The sequence below is a fragment of the Vombatus ursinus genome, unplaced genomic scaffold, assembly GCF_900497805.2.
Source record: "Vombatus ursinus unplaced genomic scaffold, bare-nosed wombat genome assembly UNPS02014880.1, whole genome shotgun sequence".
NCBI classification, from domain to species: Eukaryota; Metazoa; Chordata; class Mammalia; order Diprotodontia; family Vombatidae; genus Vombatus; species Vombatus ursinus.
The window spans coordinates 491348-504100 of NW_020954658.1; the positions used below are offsets into that span (position 1 = coordinate 491348).

General features: G+C 39.4%; 2 pseudogenes; both read left to right on the forward strand.

Moving 5' to 3' along the window:
* Positions 1–1708: 1708 nt before the first annotated feature.
* LOC114028370 lies at positions 1709–2644 on the forward strand (annotated as a pseudogene).
* Positions 2645–7562: 4918 nt separating this feature from the next.
* On the forward strand, positions 7563–8341 carry LOC114028371 (annotated as a pseudogene).
* The last annotated feature ends 4412 nt before the right edge of the window (positions 8342–12753 follow it).

Genomic DNA, 12753 nt, shown 5'->3' on the forward strand with positions numbered 1-12753 from the left:
TTTGCCCTAATTTGTATGTGGCATTATCCTTTATATTTAAATCATGTATCCATTTATTGGCTCCAATTTCTTAATTAGAAGGAAGCTCTCATATCATAATCCCATCCATCTTTTTGGGTTCCAAAACTGAGTTATAGTGATACTAGTTGTTACTTCAGATTAATCAAAATGATCTCAGATTTGACCAGATTGACCACAGAAAAACATTGAAGCCAGGGCTAAAGGAAAAAGGAGAGAGATGGAAGATCTTTTTAATGTTTCAGTAAAGAAAACATTTAAATTTACATAAAGGTCAATTTAACCTGTATCATTGTAATCTAAGTAATTGGCTAAATTTGGTAGCTAGTGAAATTGAGTTATTGTGTTTTAGGCAACATGGCTAAGAGAGTAATTTTCTTGAATTGATGTGTTTGAGTCAAACCGGTCTTAAAAAAGGGAAGCTTCTTGGTGCCAGTGGAGGTGGAAGTGATTAAAAATGTGAGATATTCAGGACTGAATCAAATGTGGTTGAGTTTGATTAACTTCCTTTTACAGATTCTTTGGGACAACTGTGAAAATGCCTAGGGAGACTACAAGATCCTTTTGAAGCTAAAACTTACTCTAATCCACAAGACAGTTAATTGAATGCTCCTAATTGTCACAGTTACTGGTCTAATTATGTTTTAGAATTCCATTAAACAATATAATTCAGTTATTAATTTATCATTTATCAAGTATTATACAAGAAACCTCATGTTAGAACATTAAGACTTATTCTACTTAGGCCCAGTGGCAAAACCTAGGAGCAACAGGTAAAGATATAAAGAAACAAAACAAACATCTTTGATGTAAGGAAACATATTTAAACTGAGGATAGTCAACAGGTAGAAAAGGAATTTACCTTGCTAGAAATATTTTAAAGAAGGCTGGATGGTCATTTAGTGATGCTGTTGGGCTGATTTCTCTTTAGTTATGGGTTGGATTGTCTAGCTTCTGAAGTCCTTTCCAAATGTGAGATGCTGTGATTCTGTGATTTAGTTTATGGCTTTGAATATAATTTATGATATAACAGAAAACTTAGATTGCAATTTAGAATCATGCTATCAAAATATTCTCAGGATAACTTAGCATTTGAGGTATAACTCAGCTATGGAATCCTGTTAAAAATAGGCTAGACAAATGCCAATATTTTAGAATAAATAAGACACTTTAGATTCCCCTCGCAGGGATGGGGAATCTGCAGCCCTGAGGTCACATAAGGGTCCCTAGGTCCTCCAGTGCAGCCCTTTGAATGAATCTAAATTTCAATTGTTCTGTGAAGTCTGTATTAGTCATGCCACAATTAAGGACCTAGAAGGCCACATGTGGCCTCAAGGCTGTAGGTTCTCCACCCTGCCCTAGGGCATATCTCAACCTGTAGTTTTTCATATAATCTCTGATATCTAATTTACCTTTAATTTATGATGAGCTCTTAGAGTTATAGAATGTTTAAACAAGAAGACATAATAGAGATAATCAGATCCAATTTTCTCATTTTATAGATAGTCTTCTTGGTCATAATGCTGACGATCCCTTAGCAAGGTAGATATTAATGGACACAGGTTTTGGTTTCAGATATACAGTATTTGGGAAAATACTTTTTTGGGAACCAAAGATTTAAAATTAAGCTATCTTTTCCATTCCAATGACTGCTTGTCTCATTTTCTCTAGGAGAGTGGAGTAAACACTTGACGGAACGGATAGAGTGAATCAGTCTGTGGTATCTGAATTTGTGCTATTGGGACTTACTGATTCATGGGAGCTCCAGATCTGTCTCTTCCTATTATTTTCTGTGATTTATTTGGCTACTGTTTCAGGTAACATTCTCATTATGATCACAGTTATCACTGATTCCCATCTCCATTCCCCCATGTACTTCCTGTTAGCCAATCTATCTTTTGTGGATTTGTGGTTTTCCTCAGTCACCATCCCCAAGACAATCACAGACTTTTTTAGAGATAGCAAAACCATCTCCTTTGAAACTTGCATGTAGCAGGTTGTCTTTGTACATTTTGCTGGGGGTGGTGAGATGGTGTTGCTTGTGACTGTGGCCTATGACCACTATGTAGCCATATGCAAGCCTCTCCACTATACAATTACCATGAGCCAGCAAAGGTGCATTTGGCCTGTAGTGATCTCATGGGCTATTGGGCTGGTACACTCAATTAGCCAATTGGCTATGATTGTGGATCTGCCTTTCTGTGGCCCTAGAGAGATAGATAGCTTTTTCTGTGACCTACCACTGGTGATTGAACTTGCCTGCATGAACACTTATACCCTAGGATTATTGGTGAATGCTGATAGTGGATTCCTTGCTACAACCTGTTTCATCGTACTTTTGATTTCTTACACCTATATCCTACTCACTGTTCACCACCACTCCACAGATGGGGTATATAAAGCACTGTCCACTTGTATTGCCCACATCATGGTGGTAGTAATATTCTTTGTATCTTCTATCTTCATTTATCTTTCTCCATTCAACATTCCTTCAGTGGACAAATTTCTTGCTGTGTTTTATGCAGTATTCACACCTCTATTAAATCCTGCCATCTATACCTTGAGAAACAAAGACATGAAAGCAGCCATGAAGAGACTGAGAAGTCAATATGTGAGTTCAAGGTAAAAATCTTAGGTTTCTCTCTTCATTAGAAGCACCATCCATCAAGTAACTCATTTGACTTGGAGTCATGGATTAATACATGAATTAGACCATTGTCAACACTCAGTTTGCACCTGGAAGCTATACATATTGTTAGAACTGTGATTAATATCCTGATCATTCAGTGGAAATATGTGAAGTTTTCCTTTGAAATTTTAACATGATAGATTCAGAAGCTATTCTCTTTGAAGAGTGTTGTTTGTGTCTCTCTCTTTGTCTCTTTTTTTCTCTGTCCCTTTCTCCTACACAGATATCCTTAAGTAAAAGGCAATGTGGCATAGTGGACAGGGCACTTGGACCTGAAGTCAAGAAAGACTTGTGTTTGGCATTTGCCATCCCTGTGTTCATGGATAAGTTATTCAAGTCCTCTGGACCTCAATTTCCTAATTTATAAAATTACACTATTTACCTCTAAGGTTTGTCATGAGACTCTAAGAAGATAACATGTGTGAAGTCCTTTTGCAAATCCTAAAATACTAGATAAATGTCAGTCATAATTTGCCTTGATCTCCCAGACAGCATAAAGGGATTTATTGAAAAGACAATTGCTTCTGTGACATTTATTGTTTTTAGGTGAAATCCTAAGTTTCCTGTGAGTTTTAAAAGTTCGCTTAAAATTTATCAAAAAGATGCTTGTTCAGCTCTTTCTGTGGTGGCTAAGAATTGGAAATCAAAGAGATGCCCATCAATTGGGGAATGGCTAGACAAACTGTGCTATATGATTGTAATGGAATATTACTGTACTATGAGAAATGATTTCAAAAATGAAATGCAGGATGATTTCAGAAACACCTGGAAAGACTTACATGAACTGATACATAGTGAAGTGAACAGAACAATGGAACATTTTATACAGTAACAGCAACATTTTTTGATGAAGAACTGTGAATGACTTAGCTGAGACATGGGGAACCTGTAGCCTCGAGGCCACATGTGGCCCTCTTGGTCTTTAAGCGTGGCCCTTTGACTGAATCCTAAGGGGATTTGTTCTGTGAAGTTTGGATTCAGTGAAAGGGCTGCACTTGAGGACCTAGGGGGCCACATGTGGCCTCAAGGCCACAGATTCCCCATCCCTGATTTAGCTATTTTCAGCAATACAATGATCCAAGACAATCCCAAAGGACTAATGGTGAAGTACACTGTCTGCCTCTAGAAAAAGAATTGATATTAATTGAATACAGACAGAAGCATGCTATTTTTCACTTTCTTTTATTTCTTAAAATTTGAGTCTTCTTGTACAAAATGACTAAAATGGAAATGTTTTACATGATTACATGTGTATAACCTATACCATTGCTTAATATAAAGTAAGATTGCTTATCTTCTCAGGGAGGTGGGAGGGGAGAAAGGGAAGAAGGTACATAATTTGGAACTCAAAATTTTAAATAAAAATGTTAAAAATTTTTTTAAAATGGTTGTTAAATATAAAACAATTTGGGATGATAAGGAAAAATGTATTTGTTCTCATATGTCCTCCCATGTTCTCTCTGCTTTGAATCAAACTCAAATATACTTTCTCAAGTGTGTGTGTGTGTATGTGTGTGCAGGCCACATATTGGCTTAGGGTAGTGAAGATGATTTTAAGGGAAAGGTTCCTAATTTATGATCATTGAACTCCTTGGAGTTGTGGAATTATTGCAAAGAGTCTATCTTATTAAATGACTCATTAATCAAATAATTAAATATTCCTTTTATATTCTGAATAAATGATGTATCTTGAGCACATATGAATTATAATTTTTCAAATGAATGCCAGTGCTATTGTGATTAATAGAAAATAAATTTATTCAAAAATTAAATTCATAGTAACTTTTTATCATATTTTCCTCCTCAAGTAATTTATTTAATATTACTATGTTCCAAGCATTGTACTAAGCACTAAGATTGCAAATAGAAAAACAGGACACTTCCTGCTCTCAAGGTATTCACATTGCAACTAGGGAAGGCAATGTATATTAAAGGTTCAGGAAAAATAAACCTATGCCATGATTAAAAAGTACTCCAGAGATTTTTCATATCCAAGTATATTTTGGAAGAACTATAAACAGAACAGAAAAGATATTTAGAAAAATCCAAGTGTGGTTCTTTGGAAATTCTTTGGAGCATTCCGGGTTAAGAAATGTGACCAAGTCTTATAAGATGCCCAGTATATGTACCAATTTTGTTTTTTATTGAACCAGAAGAGCCTTCTTGAAATAATGGAATAAAAAAGTTATTAGAATGGAAAAGAGAGACTAATTTTCAAACTTTGGTTCCTAGATAAATATTTCTTCACATGCTGTATATCTAAAACCAAAACAGGTATCCATTAACATCTATCTAGCTAAGATGTATTCAGCATTAGGACTAGGAAAATATCTATAAAATGAGAGAGCTGGTTTCAATCATTTCTATTGTGTATTCTAGTTAAAAATTATATGATTCTATGAGCTCACCAAAAATTAAGGATTAGAAATTAGAGATTGTATGAAGAACTACAGGCTGAATGATGTCAGCCTAGATGGCTTGGGAGAAGTTTTGTACTAAAATAACATCGGTTATCAGAAGGTATTGAATTTGTCTCTAAGTAGAGACTCACAAGTAGTAACAAAAAGTTGAAAAAAAAAGTTAGAATTCTTGACCTTAAAAATGGCTGTCACTGAAAAATTTTGCCTTTATGTGTGGACATGTTTTAGCTATACCTCCTTCTGGTATTACCAAGGGGATCATGCTTCTACAGATAGATGCTGGTTCAGACATAAATTTCCTAATAGTCTCTTCAAATATTCTTTCTCCTCATTCCCCACCTCTGACCACTAGCCAAGGATTTGTAATGTCTTTGGGTATGGAGTAGGTGCTGATTTTGATTCACAAGGTCATCTCTTCCATTTTTGCACTTGTGGGAGGGAAAATCTAGAGAAGGAACAGGACTCGGGGAGGTGGAAACACAGAGGAACTTGTCGCCATGGAAGAGCAAAAGGGTGGTTATCTACCCCAGAACTCTGGAGCTGAGACTGTGTAGATGAATTATGCATTAGCCTTTGGTGGTGAAAGCTTATTTCTGAGACTCATGTTTCCCCAAGGCTTGTCCTTATTTCTTTACAGTTTGTTTACCTTTTTGCATTTAAAAGTAAACTTTTGAGACATGTTATGGGTAGCTAGACTGAGAAAATACAATTTTAGGTGACTAAAGGGTAGGAACAATGTTTTAGAGATGCTTACTTGGCACTTGAAGGTGAGAGTAACAGCAATAGGGTTGGTGAAAGTGACAATGGCAGCAGTGACCAGGCTCCCAGATTGGAAACAGAGATCACATTTGGTCATACTTCCCAGAGCTCTGAGTTAGGCTGACATTCAAGGATATCCAGAGCTGACTACAGACTCAACCCCAGGCACAGTACAAGAACTCAGGATTCTCTCACATGGGCCAGGAGCATGGACTTTATACCTAGGGCAACCCGCCAAGATAACTTGGAACAGAATGTGAATTAAGTACCTCATTCCCCTGCCAGCAAAGGGCAAGATATCTTCTAGAGGGATTGGGTTTGCAGATTTAGTTTAATCCTACACGTGAAAGAAATTAATCTTAAAGGAATTAGAGGACTTCCAAGCAATGTGCTGGAGCAAGCTTAAACTAGCTCATGAGAGCTGATTGCTAAATTTTCAGTGTGAGTATTTATACCTTAGGAATTAGCAAACAATACAAATTAGGGCTAAACTGATTGTTTTATGGATTGTCTAGCCTTAAGAAAGTAATGGAGAAGCATTAATAATGCATATTAAACTTAAAAGTATTTTGTGTATACATTTTTGAGAGCTAGTTTTTATACATTTGCCAGCACATTCCTGCTTCCAAACATTTCTAATGAAAAGACCAGAGGTAGTAAAAACTTTGAAACACAAACAGAAGAGGAAAGAGAAACATAAAAAAGGAAAAATACAAGTGGTCAATTGGGTAAATAACAACTTTATAAAAATGAAGTATTTACATTCTGTTGGGGAGGGAGAAGATGATAAAAGTATGTAATGCCATCAGGAGTCATAGATGGAATCAAATAAGATGGAGAACCTGGAAATGATTTTTATTATGTTTTGACAATCTTAAAATAAGAAAGGAAAGAGAAGGGAAAAAGAAATAGAGAAGAAAAAAAGTGAGGGAATTTATTTTATATAATGAAGGAACACAAGTAAAAGTGTATATACATGAGGAAATGGAGGCAGGTATCATTTGAACATCATTTTCATCTGAACTGTTGAAAAGAGAGTAAAACATAATATGTATGTCAAGACTTTGTTGCAGATATATTTCAACTTAACAAGGAAATAGAAGGAAACAGGGAAAGGGAAAAAGGGGTTGGGAATTGGAAGGACTGATTTAGGGAGGGAGTAGTTATATGCAAAACAAATCCTAAATTCAGAGGAGAGATTATAAAGAGAGGTCTAAAAAGAAAGGAAGTGTAAGAGCCAATTATTGGGGTCTGGGTAAAAGAAAAAGAGAGCTTGGGTATTAGAAGCTGTTTGTATTAAGCAAAGAGCACTGATGTTGAACTTCTGCCTGTTCCATTTTCCTCCTCTTATGTAAAGAGTGCCTGTGTAGCAAGAGACTGAAAAATGAGAATATAATATAGAAAGAAATGCATCTCAAAATAATGCTTGTTTGGGGCTTTCTATTTAGATTCAGTTGTTTTTGGTCTTGAATTTTGAGAGATGATTTGCTAGGTGATACTATCAACTTAAGGAGCCTTAGGGATAAAGGGGTCTCAGAGGACTAAAGGATATGCCTCTTTTCCATGAACCTTATGCCCTCTTCTCTGTAGAACACAATGTGGGAAGTTCCCTGATTTACCACAGGGACTACATTAGTTCCCTGAAGTGAATATAATTCACTACTACACCAAGTACAATGGCATCGCCCCTCCAGGTTCGTGGGGTGTAGCTCCTAGACCCCAAGGCAGCCTCAGGATGGGGAGCGGATGGGAAGAGGAGGGAACGGGAGGAGGGGGGAGGCGGTATTCCGGGGGAACATGACGGGGCGGGGCCGGGACCGCGGCTAGAAGGAAGGGTCTCTGTTCCCGTCCTGCTTGCCCCCGCAATTCCGACGGGAGATGCTGTAGGCTGCCACTGACCCGGCGCTGGCTCCAGCTGCGGTCCTGACCCTGCTCCCACGAAGGGGACGGAGAGCCCGATCAATAAAGTGGGAAGAAAAAGACAAGAAAATGACGTTTGACTTTGACCATAGCCCCCCACCAGGTTTCGGGACATTCGTGGGCATTGGAGCAACCATCTTTGTGCTCATTGTGGTCACCATCATCCTCTGTTTAGCGTGTTCCTGCTGCTGTTTGTACAAGATGTGCCAAAGGCCCGGACCTGTGGTGACGACCACTTCAACTACTGTGGTCCACTCTGCATACCCACAGCAGCAAGGTGTGCCACCTGGTTACCCTGGAGCCATGTATCAAGACTACCAACCTATGCCTGTTCAGCCCGGGATGCCAGTTGCACCTTATCCTTCCCAGTAGCCACCACCCTACCCTGCCCAGCCTACTGGACCTCCTTCCTACCACAAGACTCAGTCTGCAGGTGCTGGAGCGCCGTACCCTATCAGCCAACCTCCATACAACCCTGCATACATGGAGCCTCCAAAGACTGCCTATTGAGTTGCTTCTGTGCTCTGCCCCTGAAGACCCGCCCCACCTCTTTTCCTCCTCTTCCTGTCAGTGTGTGTTTGAGCATGTGGGAATGTGTGTCTATGTCGTTTTCTCTTCTCCCAAGTAATTGCAAGCTGTATGTTGTAACTTGTAACTTCTTGTACTTGTAACATTCTGTTTCCCCACAATATATGGGCTGGGATGAGAGACAGTGAAACAACATTTCCTAAAACTTTCCTCAGATCATTCTGGAAAATGAGTTGGTGTGATTTTTGCCAAGTCACAGGAAAAAAGGAAGAGGCTTGTGAAACCAGCATTAGTTAGGGCAATGTTTGAAGGGCAGTTGGAAGACAGACACATTTTAAAAGGAATACATGAAAATATCCATGTCAGCACATGGCTTTTCACTGTGCCATGAGTTGCAAACCTTGACCTGAAGACCAGAAGAGGCCCTCCATCCTGGTGCTGGTTCCTGAAGGCCTCACAGAACCCATGTCCTCCACAGTGCCCTGCTGATCAGAGAGAAGACAGCAGCAACATCAAGTGGTCAGTGGCTTTGGCTCTCTGACCATGTCAGCTTTAGGGTACTTCTTTAAAATTCTCATCAGCTCTGTACTGGCCAAGAGACATTGTCAGATGCCTCAGCATAATTCACTCTCTGCTCCTAGGGCCCTCAGCTCTCCCTCTCCATCCAGTCTCCATGTGGAAAGAGGATTAGGTGGGGACTTCACCCTCCTGGCTGCTGAGAGGAACTTGGAGCCAGCCAGGAGGGTGCATCTATGTGTGTTCTGGGATTAAGGAAGGATCCTCTTGGATCTGAGGTCTGAATTGTTTGTTGTAGTCATTAAACAGATCTGGCCAGCACTTGGCTGAAAAAGGTAGATAGAAATATTGTACCTTCCTCTGTTAGAGAAGCGAGATAAGATGGATGCTAGGCTTGTCTCAGTTCTGTTTGCTGAGCTGCTCTCTCCCATTCATTCCCTTGTCAGGAAGGACATCCAGACTCAGGTTTGTCAACCCTCATTCTCTCTTAATTTTTTTTAAACTTATCCCAGGGTTGGTAGCCTTTGGGACCTGTTTGTCTCCTGGGGTAAGAGATTTTGATGACATTTAAGCTGCAAGTAGCATATGCTCAGGCTTGCCCATGGTGGGTGGGGTGCAAGATGGATAGGGAAGAAACAGAGAGGGGACTATGCCCCAGAGGGGAGGGGGCCAACTAAATTCCCTCTTTGTTCTTCTGTAATTGGAGGGAAATGGATTGAGATAAGGGTCCCTTCCAGCTTCAGAATCCTTTAACCTAGCCCTCCTCTTCAGTTAATCCTATCCTTCCTCTCCCAAAACTCAAAAGGAAAGGGGTTTGTGAGGGATTGTCTGGTGTTAGCTACTGCCAAGTGAAGATTGTGGCAACATGGGACAGGAACTGGGTATTAGGAAGTAACCAGAGCTCGTGCTCCTGAGGCAGGGGCAGTGCTATGTGGAGCTGTGACAAGCTGGAGAAGAAACAAGGTACAAGGAAGTAGCCGGAGCACGTACTCCTGAGGCAGGGGCTGTGCCACTTGGGAGTGGGATGGCAGAGAACAAGCTCCCTCTGTCTAGCCCCCTTCCTTAGGCACCACGCTAACCCCAGAGGCCTCCTTCCTGTGACCAATCCTGACTTCCTGAGTCACGTACTTTCCCTAGGTGTAGCACTGACCCCAGACGCCTCCCCCCAGTATCTGGGCCTGACTTCCTGCGTCACGTACTTTCTCCTTTGTCTATGCACTGATCCTTCACGCCTCCTTCCAAATATCTAGGCCCCACTTCCTGTGCCATGTATGCTCCTTTTGTCTGGGCACTATGCTAGACATCCTCTTCCGATATTTGATCCTCGACGAGTCACTATGGGCGGGCTGAGGAGGAGGGACGAAGAAGGTACTTAAAAGAACTGTAGGGATTGGGGCGGGCTCTGCTTTTGCTCCTGCTCGTGCACGTGTACTTTCCTGCCTGGCCTTGCTGTGATGATTATTGAATAAAGTTCAGGTTTTTGCACCTCCTGATCGGCTCGTCTCTGGTAAATCTGGGTGACCCCGAGGACCGGTGAGTATGACCCTCGTTGCCTGATTTGGCTGTAAGAGAGTGCGCGGTTTGGACCAGCACAGGGGTTAGATGGAATGGCACTGAAGGCTGATTGTGGATTGACCGGGTCCTGTCTAGAAGATGGATGGGCATTTGGTTTCAGAGCACAGGACTTTTCTGGTTTCATCCTTTGGTCACTCTCATTCTCTCATTTGTAACCAGTTGCCTCTGTGTGTTCTGTGAAGGGGCCTGTTCCTGTCTGGGCCAAGCTCTTATTTGTAATAAACTTATGGATTTGAAAAAAAAAAAGAATCTAAGCAGTGGCTAGATTATATGAATCTCAGCAGTCACTAGATTATAAGAATCTAAACCAACTTCAATATATTTTTAATCTGTGTTTCCATGGTCTATTATTATATATAGCTTTATTGCATTGTGTTTTGACAATTTGCTATTTTTGCTTCTCTGCATCTAGCTATAAAGTTTTTCTCTTTTAGTATGTGGTCAATTTTTCTGAATGTACCATGTACCACTGAGAAAAAGATATATTCCTTTCTATTCCTATAAGTCTCTCCAGATATCTATCATATCTAGCTTATCTAAGATTCCATTCATCTCTTTGACTTCTTTCTTATTGATGTTTTTTAATTAAATTTATCTAGTTCTGAGAGGGGAAGATTGAAGTTTCCCACTATTATAGTTTTGTTCTCTATTCTCATCTACAATTCATTTAGCATTTTCTTTTAAAAACTTGGATGCTATAGTATATGGTGCGTATAGGTTTTGTATTGATATGACTTCATTATCTATGGTATCTTTTATCATAATATACTTTCCCTGTTTATCTCTTTTAATTAAATCTATTAGCTTTAATTTTGAGATCATGATTGCTACCCCTGCTTTTTTTTTTTTGCATCAGCTGAAGAATTCTAATTGTTCATAAATTATCTCTTCTCAATATATTCTCCAGGTTAGTTGTTTTTTCCAATGATATATTTCATATTTTCTTCTGTTTTTCCACTCTTTTGACTTTTTAAATTATTCTTTGATGTCTCATGAAATCATTAGCTTCCACTCCCCCAGTTCTAATTTTTAAGGAATTATTTTCTTCCTTGAGATTTTGTACTTCTCTTTTTTCAATTTGTTAATTTTACTTTTTAAGGAGTTCTTTTCATCAGTGAATTTTTGTGCTTCTTTTGCAAGAGTCCCTTTCTTCAATGAATTTTTGTGCTTCTTTTATCATTAGGAAAATTCTGTTTTTTAAAATGCTATTTTCTTCAGAAATTTTTGTTCCTCTTTTATCAAACCGTTAATTTTTTTTCATAATTTTCTTGCATCACTCTCATTTCTTTTCCCAATTTTCCTCTACTACTTAAATAGATAAGTCTCTTTCTTGAACTCTTCCAGGAAGTCTTGCTGGCCTTGCATCTACTCAGCATTTTTCTTTGAGGCTTTGCTTATTGCTGTTTTCACAGTGTTGTCTTCTTCTGTTTATAGCTTTCTCTTTCCTGACATTGTAGTAGCTTTTCACAGTCAAATTCTTTTTTGTTGTTGTTGTTGTTGTTGTTGATTTTCACAGCCTATTTCTCCATTTTGAATTTTATATTAAAGTTGGACATTGCTCACCTGGGGTTGGGGAGACACTGTTCTAAGCTTCAGGCTTTTTCATGCTACTTTTTCAGACCTAGTTATGTGGGTCTGCATGTTTTTGGTCTTTCTGAGATGAAGTTATCCTTGGAGAGGTGGGGTCACTGCTCTTCTGGTTTGTGCTCTGGTCTTTGTCTATGAAGGGCTCCTGCTCTCCTGCCTCCACAAGCACTAGTATTCTTCTAGACCCTGAAATTGGAAATAGGGTCCCTGTTTCCTTGTGGTTAATCAAAAGCACTCCTCTCTGCCCTGGAACTGTGACCAAGAAGTGTTCATTGGAAATAGGGATGCCAAACAGGGTCAGTTGCATCCTGTGGTAGGAAATGGTCCTCTGTTATCTCTTTCTGATCAGTTGTGCAATCGTCATACTGTTGTGCCTGCTTTAAGGGCCCATTTCTGGTGCTCCTGCCTTGATACGGACTTGCATCAATCCAGGTGTTATAGACCTCCTCTATAGACTTTGTAACTTGTCTTAGGCCAGAAGATTGTCTCCCTCTCACCTTTTTTTTTGTCTCTCTTGTTCCCAAATTTGATTTGAGGAGGAGTTATTTTAAAGTTGTTTGAAGGGGAATGTTGAGAGAATTCAGCTGAGTTCTAGCTTGTACTTTACCATCTTAGCTCCCTGGGGGCCTTGAGTTAAAGAAGAATCATTGACTCATTTTTACTATTTCTCTGGAGCAAAATGGATTTATTCCTTGGGGTTTCTCTGGACAAACAAGTGAGAAACAATGTATATTTTACCAA